At 60.1% G+C, this 15,068-nt stretch overlaps 1 protein-coding gene across 4 annotated transcripts in view; it reads right to left on the bottom strand.

The window, feature by feature from the left end:
- Positions 1-15,068, bottom strand: part of LOC121273303 (activin receptor type-1-like) — a 184,148-nt gene that overhangs the window by 89,912 nt on the left and 79,168 nt on the right. The gene's annotated exons all lie outside the window — the stretch shown is intronic.

Here is a 15,068-nt window from a genome sequence, read left to right as displayed (position 1 = left end):
ACGGCCCTCAGTGTGAGTCAGTATCTGTGGGGGAGGGAGACGGCCCTCAGTGTGAGTCAGTATCTGTGGGGGAGGGAGACGGCCCTCAGTGTGAGTCAGTATCTGTGGGGGAGGGAGACGGCCCTCAGTGTGAGTCAGTATCTGTGGGGAGGGAGACGGCCCTCAGTGTGAGTCAGTATCTGTGGGGAGGGAGACGGCCCTCAGTGTGAGTCAGTATCTGTGGGGGAGGGAGACGGCCCTCAGTGTGAGTCAGTATCTGTGGGGAGGGAGACGGCCCTCAGTGTGAGTCAGTATCTGTGGGGGAGGGAGACGGCCCTCAGTGTGAGTCAGTATCTGTGGGGGAGGGAGACGGCCCTCAGTGTGAGTCAGTATCTGTGGGGGAGGGAGACGGCCCTCAGTGTGAGTCAGTATCTGTGGGGAGGGAGACGGCCCTCAGTGTGAGTCAGTATCTGTGGGGGAGGGAGACGGCCCTCAGTGTGAGTCAGTATCTGTGGGGGAGGGAGACGGCCCTCAGTGTGAGTCAGTATCTGTGGGGGAGGGAGACGGCCCTCAGTGTGAGTCAGTATCTGTGGGGGAGGGAGACGGCCCTCAGTGTGAGTCAGTATCTGTAGGTGAGTGAGACGGCCCTCAGTGTGAGTCAGTATCTGTGAGGGAGGGAGACGGCCCTCAGTGTGAGTCAGTATCAATGGGGAGGGAGACGGCCCTCATTGTGAGTCAAGTATCTCTGGATGAGGGAGACGGCCCTCAGTGTGAGTCACTATCTGTGGGGCTGGGAGACGGCCCTCAGTGTGAGTCAGTATCTGTGGGGGAGGGAGACGGCCCTCAGTGTGAGTCAGTATCTGTGGGGGAGGGAGACGGCCCTCAGTGTGAGTCAGTATCTGTGGGGGAGGGAGACGGCCCTCAGTGTGAGTCAGTATCTGTGGGGGAGGGAGACGGCCCTCAGTGTGAGTCAGTATCTGTGGGGGAGGGAGACGGCCCTCAGTGTGAGTCAGTATCTGTGGGGAGGGAGAACGCCCTCAGTGTGAGTCAGTATCTGTGGGGAGGGAGACGGCCCTCAGTGTGAGTCAGTATCTGTGGGGGAGGGAGACGGCCCTCAGTGTGAGTCAGTATCTGTGGGGGAGGGAGACGGCCCTCAGTGTGAGTCAGTATCTGTGGGGGAGGGAGACGGCCCTCAGTGTGAGTCAGTATCTGTGGGGAGGGAGACGGCCCTCAGTGTGAGTCAGTATCTGTGGGGGAGGGAGAGGGCCCACAGTGTGAGTCAGTATCTGTGGAGGTGGGAGACGGCACTCAGTGTGAGTCAGTTTCTGTGGGGGAGGGAGACGGAGCTCAGTGTGAGTCAATATCTGTGAGGAGGGAGACGGCACTCAGTATGAGTCAGTAAAAGTGGAGGAGGGAGACGGCCCTCAGTGTGAGTCAGTATCTGTGAGGGAGGGAGACAGCCCGCAGTGTGAGTCAGTATCTGTGGAGGTGGGAGACGGCACTCAGTGTGAGTCAGTATCTGTGGGGGAGGGAGACGGCCCTCAGTGTGAGTCAGTATCTGTGGGGGAGGGAGACGGCCCTCAGTGTGAGTCAGTATCTGTGGGAGGGAGAAGGCCCTCAGTGTGAGTCAGTATCTGTGGGGGAGGGAGACGGCCCTCAGTGTGAGTCAGTATCTGTGAGGGAGGGAGACGGCCCTCAGTGTGAGTCAGTATCTGTGGGGGAGGGAGACGGCCCTCAGTGTGAGTCAGTATCTGTGGGGGAGGGAGACGGCCCTCAGTGTGAGTCAGTATCTGTGGGGGAGGAGACGGCCCTCAGTGTGAGTCAGTATCTGTGGGGGAGGGAGACGGCCCTCAGTGTGAGTCAGTATCTGTGGGGGAGGGAGACGGCCCTCAGTGTGAGTCAGTATCTGTGGGGGAGGGAGACGGCCCTCAGTGTGAGTCAGTATCTGTGGGGAGGGAGACGGCCCTCAGTGTGAGTCAGTATCTGTGGGGGAGGGAGACGGCCCTCAGTGTGAGTCAGTATCTGTGGGGCAGGGAGACGGCCCTCAGTGTGAGTCAGTATCTGTGGGGGAGGGAGACGGCCCTCAGTGTGAGTCAGTATCTGTGGGGGAGGGAGACGGCCTCAGTGTGAGTCAGTATCTGTGGGGAGGGAGACGGCCCTCAGTGTGAGTCAGTATCTGTGGGGAGGGAGACGGCCCTCAGTGTGAGTCAGTATCTGTGGGGAGGGAGACGGCCCTCAGTGTGAGTCAGTATCTGTGGGGGAGGGAGACGGCCCTCAGTGTGAGTCAGTATCTGTGGGGGAGGGAGACGGCCCTCAGTGTGAGTCAGTATCTGTTGGGGAGGGAGACGGCCCTCAGTGTGAGTCAGTATCTGTGGGGGAGGGAGACGGCCCTCAGTGTGAGTCAGTATCTGTGGGGGAGGGAGACGGCCCTCAGTGTGAGTCAGTATCTGTGGGGGAGGGAGACGGCCCTCAGTGTGAGTCAGTATCTGTGGGGGAGGGAGACGGCCCTCAGTGTGAGTCAGTATCTGTGGGGGAGGGAGACGGCCCTCAGTGTGAGTCAGTATCTGTGGGGGAGGGAGACGGCCCTCAGTGTGAGTCAGTATCTGTGGGGGAGGGAGACGGCCCTCAGTGTGAGTCAGTATCTGTGGGGGAGGGAGACGGCCCTCAGTGTGAGTCAGTATCTGTGGGGGAGGGAGAGACGGCCCTCAGTGTGAGTCAGTATCTGTGGGGGAGGGAGACGGCCCTCAGTGTGAGTCAGTATCTGTGGGGGAGGGAGACGGCCCTCAGTGTGAGTCAGTATCTGTGGGGGAGGGAGACGGCCCTCAGTGTGAGTCAGTATCTGTGGGGGAGGGAGACGGCCCTCAGTGTGAGTCAGTATCTGTGGGGGAGGGAGACGGCCCTCAGTGTGAGTCAGTATCTGTGGGGGAGGGAGACGGCCCTCAGTGTAGTCAGTGGGGGAGTGAGAGCCCTCAGTGTGAGTCAGTATCTGTGGGGGAGGGAGACGGCCCTCAGTGTGAGTCAGTATCTGTGGGGAGGGAGACGGCCCTCAGTGTGAGTCAGTATCTGTGGGGAGGGAGACGGCCCTCAGTGTGAGTCAGTATCTGTGGGGGAGGGAGACGGCCCTCAGTGTGAGTCAGTATCTGTGGAGGAGGGAGACGGCCCTCAGTGTGAGTCAGTATCTGTGGGGAGGAGACGGCCCTCAGTGTGAGTCAGTATCTGTGGGGAGGGAGACGGCCCTCAGTGTGAGTCAGTATCTGTGGGGAGGGAGACGGCCCTCAGTGTGAGTCAGTATCTGTGGGGGAGGGAGACGGCCCTCAGTGTGAGTCAGTATCTGTGGGGGAGGGAGACGGCCCTCAGTGTGAGTCAGTATCTGTGGGGGAGGGAGACGGCCCTCAGTGTGAGTCAGTATCTGTGGGGAGGGAGACGGCCCTCAGTGTGAGTCAGTATCTGTGGGGGAGGGAGACGGCCCTCAGTGTGAGTCAGTATCTGTGGGGGAGGGAGACGGCCCTCAGTGTGAGTCAGTATCTGTGGGGGAGGGAGACGGCCCTCAGTGTGAGTCAGTATCTGTGGGGAGGGAGACGGCCCTCAGTGTGAGTCAGTATCTGTGGGGGAGGGAGACGGCCCTCAGTGTGAGTCAGTATCTGTGGGGGAGGGAGACGGCCCTCAGTGTGAGTCAGTATCTGTGGGGGAGGGAGACGGCCCTCAGTGTGAGTCAGTATCTGTGGGGGAGGGAGACGGCCCTCAGTGTGAGTCAGTATCTGTGGGGGAGGGAGACGGCCCTCAGTGTGAGTCAGTATCTGTGGGGGAGGGAGACGGCCCTCAGTGTGAGTCAGTATCTGTGGGGGAGGGAGACGGCCCTCAGTGTGAGTCAGTATCTGTGGGGAGGGAGACGGCCCTCAGTGTGAGTCAGTATCTGTGGGGGAGGGAGACGGCCCTCAGTGTGAGTCAGTATCTGTGGGGGAGGGAGACGGCCCTCAGTGTGAGTCAGTATCTGTGGGGGAGGGAGACGGCCCTCAGTGTGAGTCAGTATCTGTGGGGAGGGAGACGGCCCTCAGTGTGAGTCAGTATCTGTGGGGGAGGGAGACGGCCCTCAGTGTGAGTCAGTATCTGTGGGGGAGGGAGACGGCCCTCAGTGTGAGTCAGTATCTGTGGGGGAGGGAGACGGCCCTCAGTGTGAGTCAGTATCTGTGGGGGAGGGAGACGGCCCTCAGTGTGAGTCAGTATCTGTGGGGGAGGGAGACGGCCCTCAGTGTGAGTCAGTATCTGTGGGGGAGGGAGACGGCCCTCAGTGTGAGTCAGTATCTGTGGGGAGGGAGACGGCCCTCAGTGTGAGTCAGTATCTGTGGGGGAGGGAGACGGCCCTCAGTGTGAGTCAGTATCTGTGGGGGAGGGAGACGGCCCTCAGTGTGAGTCAGTATCTGTGGGGAGGGAGACGGCCCTCAGTGTGAGTCAGTATCTGTGGGGGAGGGAGACGGCCCTCAGTGTGAGTCAGTATCTGTGGGGGAGGGAGACGGCCCTCAGTGTGAGTCAGTATCTGTGGGGGAGGGAGACGGCCCTCAGTGTGAGTCAGTATCTGTGGGGGAGGGAGACGGCCCTCAGTGTGAGTCAGTATCTGTGGGGGAGGGAGACGGCCCTCAGTGTGAGTCAGTATCTGTGGGGGAGGGAGACGGCCCTCAGTGTGAGTCAGTATCTGTGGGGAGGGAGACGGCCCTCAGTGTGAGTCACTATCTGTGGGGCTGGGAGACGGCTCTTAGTGTGAGTCAGTATCTGTGGGGGACGGAGATGGCCCTCAGTGTGAGTCAGTATCTGTGGGGGAGCGAGATGGCCCTCATTGTGTGTCAGTATCTCTGGATGAGGGGGACGGCCCTCAGTGTGAGTCAGAATCTGTGGGGGAGGGAGATCGCCCTCAGTGTGAGTCAGTATCTGTGGGGGAGGGAGACGGCCCTCAGTGTGAGTCCGTATCTGTGGGGGAATGAGACGGTCCTCAGTGTGAGTCAGTATCTGTGGGGGAGGGAGACAGCCCTCAGTTCTGTGTCAGGAACAGTGGGGGAGGGAAACGGCCCTCAGTGTGAGTCCGTATCTGTGGGGGAGGGAGACGGCCCTCAGTGTGAGTCAGTATCTGTGGGGGAGGGAGACGGCCCTCAGTGTGAGTCAGTATCTGTGGGGGAGGGAGACGGCCCTCAGTGTGAGTCAGTATCTGTGGGGGAGGGAGACGGCCCTCAGTGTGAGTCAGTATCTGTGGGGGAGGGAGACGGCCCTCAGTGTGAGTCAGTATCTGTGGGGAGGGAGACGGCCCTCAGTGTGAGTCAGTATCTGTGGGGAGGGAGACGGCCCTCAGTGTGAGTCAGTATCTGTGGGGGAGGGAGACGGCCCTCAGTGTGAGTCAGTATCTGTGGGGAGGGAGACGGCCCTCAGTGTGAGTCAGTATCTGTGGGGGAGGGAGACGGCCCTCAGTGTGAGTCAGTATCTGTGGGGGAGGGAGACGGCCCTCAGTGTGAGTCAGTATCTGTGGGGGAGGGAGACGGCCCTCAGTGTGAGTCAGTATCTGTGGGGGAGGGAGACGGCCCTCAGTGTGAGTCAGTATCTGTGGGGAGGGAGACGGCCCTCAGTGTGAGTCAGTATCTGTGGGGGAGGGAGACGGCCCTCAGTGTGAGTCAGTATCTGTGGGGGAGGGAGACGGCCCTCAGTGTGAGTCAGTATCTGTGGGGGAGGGAGACGGCCCTCAGTGTGAGTCAGTATCTGTGGGGGAGGGAGACGGCCCTCAGTGTGAGTCAGTATCTGTGGGGGAGGGAGACGGCCCTCAGTGTGAGTCAGTATCTGTGGGGGAGGGAGACGGCCCTCAGTGTGAGTCAGTATCTGTGGGGGAGGGAGACGGCCCTCAGTGTGAGTCAGTATCTGTGGGGGAGGGAGACGGCCCTCAGTGTGAGTCAGTATCTGTGGGGAGGGAGACGGCCCTCAGTGTGAGTCAGTATCTGTGGGGGAGGGAGACGGCCCTCAGTGTGAGTCAGTATCTGTGGGGGAGGGAGACGGCCCTCAGTGTGAGTCAGTATCTGTGGGGGAGGGAGACGGCCCTCAGTGTGAGTCAGTATCTGTGGGGGAGGGAGACGGCCCTCAGTGTGAGTCAGTATCTGTGGGGGAGGGAGACGGCCCTCAGTGTGAGTCAGTATCTGTGGGGGAGGGAGACGGCCCTCAGTGTGAGTCAGTATCTGTGGGGAGGGAGACGGCCCTCAGTGTGAGTCAGTATCTGTGGGGGAGGGAGACGGCCCTCAGTGTGAGTCAGTATCTGTGGGGGAGGGAGACGGCCCTCAGTGTGAGTCAGTATCTGTGGGGGAGGGAGACGGCCCTCAGTGTGAGTCAGTATCTGTGGGGAGGGAGACGGCCCTCAGTGTGAGTCAGTATCTGTGGGGAGGGAGACGGCCCTCAGTGTGAGTCAGTATCTGTGGGGGAGGGAGACGGCCCTCAGTGTGAGTCAGTATCTGTGGGGGAGGGAGACGGCCCTCAGTGTGAGTCAGTATCTGTGGGGGAGGGAGACGGCCCTCAGTGTGAGTCAGTATCTGTGGGGAGGGAGACGGCCCTCAGTGTGAGTCAGTATCTGTGGGGAGGGAGACGGCCCTCAGTGTGAGTCAGTATCTGTGGGGGAGGGAGACGGCCCTCAGTGTGAGTCAGTATCTGTGGGGGAGGGAGACGGCCCTCAGTGTGAGTCAGTATCTGTGGGGGAGGGAGACGGCCCTCAGTGTGAGTCAGTATCTGTGGGGAGGGAGACGGCCCTCAGTGTGAGTCAGTATCTGTGGGGAGGGAGACGGCCCTCAGTGTGAGTCAGTATCTGTGGGGGAGGGAGACGGCCCTCAGTGTGAGTCAGTATCTGTGGGGAGGGAGACGGCCCTCAGTGTGAGTCAGTATCTGTGGGGGAGGGAGACGGCCCTCAGTGTGAGTCAGTATCTGTGGGGGAGGGAGACGGCCCTCAGTGTGAGTCAGTATCTGTGGGGGAGGGAGACGGCCCTCAGTGTGAGTCAGTATCTGTGGGGGAGGGAGACGGCCCTCAGTGTGAGTCAGTATCTGTGGGGAGGGAGACGGCCCTCAGTGTGAGTCAGTATCTGTGGGGAGGGAGACGGCCCTCAGTGTGAGTCAGTATCTGTGGGGGAGGGAGACGGCCCTCAGTGTGAGTCAGTATCTGTGGGGGAGGGAGACGGCCCTCAGTGTGAGTCAGTATCTGTGGGGAGGGAGACGGCCCTCAGTGTGAGTCAGTATCTGTGGGGAGGGAGACGGCCCTCAGTGTGAGTCAGTATCTGTGGGGGAGGGAGACGGCCCTCAGTGTGAGTCAGTATCTGTGGGGGAGGGAGACGGCCCTCAGTGTGAGTCAGTATCTGTGGGGAGGGAGACGGCCCTCAGTGTGAGTCAGTATCTGTGGGGGAGGGAGACGGCCCTCAGTGTGAGTCAGTATCTGTGGGGGAGGGAGACGGCCCTCAGTGTGAGTCAGTATCTGTGGGGAGGGAGACGGCCCTCAGTGTGAGTCAGTATCTGTGGGGGAGGGAGACGGCCCTCAGTGTGAGTCAGTATCTGTGGGGGAGGGAGACGGCCCTCAGTGTGAGTCAGCTACTGTGGGGAGGAGACGGCCCTCAGTGTGAGTCAGTATCTGTGGGGGAGGTAGACGGCTCTCAGTGTGAGTCAGTATCTGTGGAGGAAGGAGAGGGCCCTCAGTGTGAGTCAGTATCTGTGGGGGAGGGAGACGGCACTCAGTGTGAGTCAGAATCTGTGGCTGACGGAGACGGCTTTCAGTGTGAGTCAGTATCTGTGAGGGCGGTAGACGGCCCTCAGTGTGAGTCAGTATCTGAGGAGGAGGGAGACGGCCCTCAGTGTGAGTCAGTATCTGTGAGGGAGGCAAACGGCCCTCAGTGTAAGTCAGTATCTGTTGGGGAGGGAGACGGCCCTCAGTGTGAGTCAGTATCTGTGAGGGAGGGAGAAGGCCCTCAGTGTGAGTCAGTATCTGTGGGGAGGGAGACGGCCCTCAGTGTGAGTCAAGTATCTGTGGGGAGGGAGACGGCCCTCATTGAGAGTCAGTATCTGTGGGGAGGGAGGACGGCCCTCAGTGTGAGTCAGTATCTGTGGGGGAGGGAGACGGCCCTCAGTGTGAGTCAGTATCTGTGGGGAGGGAGACGGCCCTCAGTGTGAGTCAGTATCTGTGGGGGAGGGAGACGGCCCTCAGTGTGAGTCAGTATCTGTGTGGGGAGGGAGACGGCCCTCAGTGTGAGTCAGTATCTGTGGGGGAGGGAGACGGCCCTCAGTGTGAGTCAGTATCTGTGGGGAGGGAGACGGCCCTCAGTGTGAGTCAGTATCTGTGGGGGAGGGAGACGGCCCTCAGTGTGAGTCAGTATCTGTGGGGGAGGGAGACGGCCCTCAGTGTGAGTCAGTATCTGTGGGGGAGGGAGACGGCCCTCAGTGTGAGTCAGTATCTGTGGGGGAGGGAGACGGCCCTCAGTGTGAGTCAGTATCTGTGGGGGAGGGAGACGGCCCTCAGTGTGAGTCAGTATCTGTGGGGGAGGGAGACGGCCCTCAGTGTGAGTCAGTATCTGTGGGGGAGGGAGACGGCCCTCAGTGTGAGTCAGTATCTGTGGGGGAGGGAGACGGCCCTCAGTGTGAGTCAGTATCTGTGGGGGAGGGAGACGGCCCTCAGTGTGAGTCAGTATCTGTGGGGGAGGGAGACGGCCCTCAGTGTGAGTCAGTATCTGTGGGGGAGGGAGACGGCCCTCAGTGTGAGTCAGTATCTGTGGGGAGGGAGACGGCCCTCAGTGTGAGTCAGTATCTGTGGGGGAGGGAGACGGCCCTCAGTGTGAGTCAGTATCTGTGGGGGAGGGAGACGGCCCTCAGTGTGAGTCAGTATCTGTGGGGGAGGGAGACGGCCCTCAGTGTGAGTCAGTATCTGTGAGGGGAGGAGAAAGGCCCTCAGTGTGAGTCAGTATCTGTGGGGAGGGAGACAGCCCTCAGTGTGGAGTCAGTATCTGTGGGGGAGGGAGACTGGCCCTCAGTGTGAGTCAGTATCTGTGGGGAGGGGAGACGGCCCTCAGTGTGAGTCAGTAACTGTGGGGAGGGAGACGGACCTCAGTGTGAGTCAGTATCTGTTGAGGGAGGGAGACGGCCCTCAGTGTGAGTCAGTATCTGTGGGGGAGGGAGACGGCCCTCAGTGTGAGTCAGTATCTGTGGGGGAGGGAGACGGTCCTCAGTGTGAGTCAGTATCTGTGGGGGAGGGAGACGGCCCTCAGTGTGAGTCAGTATCTGTGGGGGAGGGAGACGGCCCTCAGTGTGAGTCAGTATCTGTGGGGGAGGGAGACGGCCTCAGTGTGAGTCAGTATCTGTGGGGAGGGAGACGGCCCTCAGTGTGAGTCAGTATCTGTGGGGAGGGAGACGGCCCTCAGTGTGAGTCAGTATCTGTGGGGGAGGGAGACGGCCCTCAGTGTGAGTCAGTATCTGTGGGGGAGGGAGACGGCCCTCAGTGTGAGTCAGTATCTGTGGGGAGGGAGACGGCCCTCAGTGTGAGTCAGTATCTGTGGGGGAGGGAGACGGCCCTCAGTGTGAGTCAGTATCTGTGCGGAGGAGGGAGACGGCCCTCCAGAGTGACGTCAGTCTCTTTGGCCGAAGTGTAGACGGCCTCAGTGCTAGTCCAGGTATCTGGGGTGAAGGGAGACGGCGCTCAGTGTGATGTCAGTATCTGCTGAGGAGGAGACGGTCCCTCAGTGTGAGTCATATCTTTGGGGAGGTAGACGGCCTCAGGTTGCGAGTCAGTATCTGTGAGGTGAGAGAGACGGCCCTCAGTAGTACAAGTCAGTGTCTGCTGAGGGAGGATGACGGTCCCTCAGTGTGAGTCATCATCTGTGGGGAGAGTGAGACGGACCCCAGTGTGAGTCAGTATCTGTGAGGGAGGGAGACGGCCCTCAGTGTGAGTCAGTAAAGTGTGGGGGAGGGAGACGGCCCTCAGGTGTGATTCAGTATCTGTGAGGGCGGGGAGACGGCCTAGTCGTGATCACTGATCTGTGGCGCGCAGGGGACACGCCCTCAGTGTGAGTCAGTATCTGTCGAGGGAGGGAGACGGGCCTCAGTTCTGTGGTCAGGTATCAGTGGTGGGAGGGCGACGTCCCTCCAGTGTGAGTCAGTATCTGTGGGGAGGGAAGACGGCCCTCAGTGTGTCAGTATCTGTGGGGGAGGAGACCGGCCCTCAGTGTGAGTCATTATCTGTGAGGAGGGAGACAGGCCTCAGTGTGAGTCAGTATCTGCTGGGGGAGGGAGACGGCCCTCAGTGTGAGTCAGTATCTGTGGGGGAGGGAGAGGCCCTCAGTGTGAGTCAGTATCTGTGTAGGAGGGAGCAGGCCCTCAGTGTGAGTCAGTATCTGTGGGGGAGGGAGACGGCCCTCAGTGCTGAGTCAGTATCTGTGGGGAGGGAGACGGCCCTCAGTGTGAGTCAGTATCTGTGGGGGAGGGAGACGGCCCTCAGTGTGAGTCATATCTGTGGGGAGGGAGACGGCCCTCAGTGTGAGTCAGTATCTGTTGAGGAGGGAGACGCCCTCAGTGTGAGTCAGTATCTGTGGTGCAGGGAGGCAGCCCTCAGTGTGAGTCAGTATCTGTGGGGGAGGGAGACGGCCCTCAGTTCTGTGTCAGTATCAGTGGGGGAGGGAGACGGCCCTCAGTGTGAGTCCGTATCTGTGAGGGAGGGAGACGGCCCTCAGTCTGTGTCATTATCTGTGAGGGAGGGAGACTGCCCTCAGTGTGAGTCAGTATCTGTCGGGGAGGAGACGGCCTCAGTGGTGAGTCGGTATCTGTGGGGGAGGGCGACGGCACTCAGTGTGAGTCACTATCTGTGGGGCAGGGAGACGGACCTCAGTGTGAGTCAGTAACTGTGGGGGAGGGAGACGGCCCTCAGTTTGAGTCAGTATCTGTGAGGGAGGGAGATGGCTCTCAGTGTGAGTCAGTATCTGTGGGGGAGGAGACGGCCCTCAGTGTGAGTCAGTATCTGTGGGGGAGGGAGACGGCCCTCAGTGTGAGTCAGTATCTGTGGAGGAGGGAGACAGGCCCTCAGTGTAAGTCAGTATCTGTTGGGGAGGGAGACGGCCCTCAGTGTGAGTCAGTATCTGTGGGGGAGGGAGACGGCCCGCAGTGTGTGTCAGTATCTGTGAGGGTGGGAGAATGCCCACAGTGTGAGTCAGCATCTGTGGGGGAGGGAGAAGGCCCTCAGTGTGAGTCAGTATCTGTGGGGCAGGGAAACGGCCCTCAGTGTGAGTCAGTATCTGTGGGGGATGGAGACGGCCCTCAGTGTGAGTCAGTATCTGTGGGGGAGGGAGAAGGCCCTCAGTGTGAGTCAGTATCTGTGGGGCAGGGAAACGGCTCTCAGTGTGAATCAGTATCTGTGGGGGAAGGAGACGGCCCTCAGTTTGAGTCATTATCTGTGGAGGAGGGAGATGGCTCTCAGTGTGAGTCAGTATCTGTGGGGCAGCGAGACGGCCCTAAGTGTTAGTCAGTATCTGTGGGGGAGGTAGACGGCTCTCAGTGTGAGTCAGTATCTGTGGAGGAAGGAGAGGGCCCTCAGTGTGAGTCAGTATCTGTGGGGGAGGGAGACGGCCCTCAGTGTGAGTCAGTATCTCTGGGGGAGGGAGACGGCCCGCAGTGTGTGTCAGTATCTGTGAGGGTGGGAGACGGCCCTCAGTGTGAGTCAGTATCTGTGGGGGAGGGAGACGGCCCTCAGTGTGAGTCAGTATCTGTGGGGGAGGGAGACGGCCCTCAGTGTGAGTCAGTATCTGTGGGAGAGGGAGACGGCCCTCAGTGTGAGTCAGTATCTGTGGGAGGGAGACGGACCTCAGTGTGTGTCAGTATCTGTGAGGGAGGGAGACAGCCCTCAGTGTGAGTTAGTATCTCTGGGTGAGGGAGACGGCCCTCAGTGTGAGTCAGTATCTGTGGGGGAGGGAGACGGCCCTCAGTGTGAGTCAGTATCTGTGGGGCAGGGAGACGGCCCTCAGTGTGAGTCAGTATCTGTGGGGAGGGAGACGGCCCTCAGTGTGAGTCAGTATCTGTGGGGGAGGGAGACGGCCCTCAGTGTGAGTCAGTATCTGTGGGGAGGGAGACGGCCCTCAGTGTGAGTCAGTATCTTGGGGGAGGAGACGGCCCTCAGTGTGAGTCAGTATCTGTGGGGGAGGATGACGCCCTCAGTTGTGAGTCAGTATTGTGGGGAGGGAGACGGACCTTCAGAGTGAGTCAGTATCTTTGGGAGAGGGAGACGGCCCCTCAGTGTGAGTCAGTATCTGTGGGGAGGTAGGACGGCCCTCAGTGTGAGTCTGTATCTGTGGGGAGGGAGACGGCCCTCAGTGTGAGTCAGTATCTGTGGGGGGGAGACGGCCCTCAGTGTGAGTCAGTATCTGTGGGGGAGGATGACGGCCCTGAGTGTAGTCAGTATCTCTGGGGGAGGGATACGTCCCTCAGTGTGAGTCAGTATCTGTGGGGAGGGAGACGGCCTGCAGTGTGACTCAGTATCTGTGGCGGAGGAACGGCCCTCAGGTGAGTCAGTATCTTGGAGGGAGGGAGACGGCCCAAAGTGTGAGTCAGTTTATGTGGGGGAGGGAGACGGCCCTCAGTGTGAGTCAATATCTGTGGGGGAGGCAGACCGCCCTCAGTGTGAGTTAGTTTCTGTGGGGGAGGTTGACGGCCGTCAGAGTGAATCAGTATCTGTGGGGGAGGGAGACGGCCCTCAGTGTGATTCAGTATCTGTGAGGGAGATAGGCGGCCCTCAGTGTGAGTTAGTATCTCCGGGGGACGGAGACAGCCCTCAGTGTGAGTCAGTATCTGTGGGGGAGTGAAAAGGCCCTCAGAGTGAGTCAGTATCTGTGGGGGAGGCAGATGGCCCTGAGTGTGAGTGAGTATCTGTTGGGTAGGGAGACAGTCCTCAGTGTGAGTCAGTATCTGTGGGGGAGGGAGATGGCCCTCAGTGTGAGTCAGTATCTGTGGGGGAGGCGAGACGGCCCTCAGTGTGAGTCAGTATCCTGTGGGGGAGGGAGAAGGCCCTCAGTGTGAGTCAGTATCTGTGGGGGAGGGAGATGGCCCTCAGTGTGAGTCAGTATCTGTGGGGGAGGGAGATGGCCCTCAGTGTGAGTCAGTATCTGTGGGGGAGGCTGACAGCCCTCAGTGTGAGTCAGTATCTGTGGAGGTGGGAGACAGACCTCAGTGTGAGTCAGTATATGAGGGGGAGGGAGACGGCCATCAGTGTGAGTCAGTATCTGTGGGGGAGGAGACGCCCTCAGAGTGAGTCACTATCTGTGGGGGGGGAGACAGGCCCTCTGTGTGAGTCAGTATCTGTGGGGAGGGAGACGGCCCTCAGTGTGAGTCAGTATCTGTGGGGGAGGAGACGGCCCTCAGTGTGAGTCAGTATCTGTGGGGGAGGGAGACAGCCCTCAGTGTGAGTCAGTATCTGTGGGGGAGGAGACGGCCCTCAGTGTGAGTCAGTATCTGTGGGGGAGGGAGACGGCCCTCAGTGTGAGTCAGTATCTGTGGGGAGGGAGACGGCCCTCAGTGTGAGTCAGTATCTGTGGGGGAGGGAGACGGCCCTCAGTGTGAGTCAGTATCTGTGGGGGAGGGAGACGGCCCTCAGTGTGAGTCAGTATCTGTGGGGGAGGGAGACGGCCCTCAGTGTGAGTCAGTATCTGTGGGGAGGGAGACGGCCCTCAGTGTGAGTCAGTATCTGTGGGGGAGGGAGACGGCCCTCAGTGTGAGTCAGTATCTGTGGGGGAGGGAGACGGCCCTCAGTGTGAGTCAGTATCTGTGGGGAGGGAGACGGCCTCAGTGTGAGTCAGTATCTGTGGGGGAGGGAGACGGCCTCAGTGTGAGTCAAGTATCTGTGGGGAGGGAGACGGCCTCAGTGTGAGTCAGTATCTGTGGGGGAGGGAGACGGCCCTCAGTGTGAGTCAGTATCTGTGGGGGAGGGAGACGGCCCTCAGTGTGAGTCAGTATCTGTGGGGAGGAGACGGCCCTCAGTGTGAGTCAGTATCTGTGGGGAGGGAGACGGCCTCAGTGTGAGTCAGTATCTGTGGGGGAGGGAGACGGCCCTCAGTGTGAGTCAGTATCTGTGGGGGAGGGGGACGGCCCTCAGTGTAAGTCAGTATCTGTGAGGGAATGAGAGGGCCCTCAGTGTGAGTCAGTATCTGTGGGGGAGGGGGACGGCCCTCAGTGTTTGTCAGTATCTGTGAGGGTGGGAGACGGCCCTCAGTGTGAGTCAGTATCTGTGGGGGAGGGAGACGGCCTTCAGTGTCAGTAAATATCTGTCGGGGAGGGAGACGGCCCTCAGTGTGAGTCAGTTTCTGTGGTGGAGGGAGACGGCCCTCAGTGTGAGTCCGTATCTGTTGGGGAGGGAGACGGCCCTCAGTGTGAGTCAATATCTGTCGGGGAGGGAGACGGCCCTCAGTGTGAGTCAGTTTCTGTGGGGGAGCGAGACGTCCCTCAGTGTGAGTCAGTATCTGTGGGGGAGGGAGACGGCCCTCAGTGTGAGTCAGTATCTGTGGGGGAGGGGGACGGCCCTCAGTGTGAGTCAGTATCTGTGAGGGAGGGAAACGGCCCTCAGCGTGAGTCAGTATCTGAGAGGGAGGGAGACGGCCCTGAGTGTGAGTCAGTATCTGTGGGGCAGGGAGACGGCCCTCAGCGAGAGAAAGTATCTGTGGGGGTGGTAGACGGGTCTCAGTGTGAGTCAGTATCTGTGGAGGAGGGAGAGGGCCCTCAGTGTGATTCAGTATCTGTGGGGGAGGGAGACGTCCCTCAGTGTGAGTCAGTACCTGTGGTGGAGGGAGACGGCCCTCAGTGTAAGTCAATATCTGTGGGGGAGGGAGACGGACCTCAGTTCTGTGTCAGTATCTGTGGGGGAGGGAGACGGCCCTCAGTGTGAGTAAGTATCCGTGGGAGAGGGAGACGGCCCTCAGTGTGAGTCAGTATCTGTGGGGGAGGGAGACGGCCCTCAGTCTGAGTCAGTATCTGTGGGGGAGGGAGACGTCCCTCAGTGTAAGTCAATATCTGTGGGGGAGGGAGACGGCCATCAGTGTGAGTCAGTATCTGTGGGGGAGGGAGAAGGC

Source organism: Carcharodon carcharias, chromosome X, assembly GCF_017639515.1.
Source record: "Carcharodon carcharias isolate sCarCar2 chromosome X, sCarCar2.pri, whole genome shotgun sequence".
Lineage (NCBI taxonomy): Eukaryota > Metazoa > Chordata > Chondrichthyes > Lamniformes > Lamnidae > Carcharodon > Carcharodon carcharias.
The sequence above is the reverse complement of the archived record's forward strand: the minus strand, read 5'-3'. Positions and strand labels throughout refer to the sequence as shown.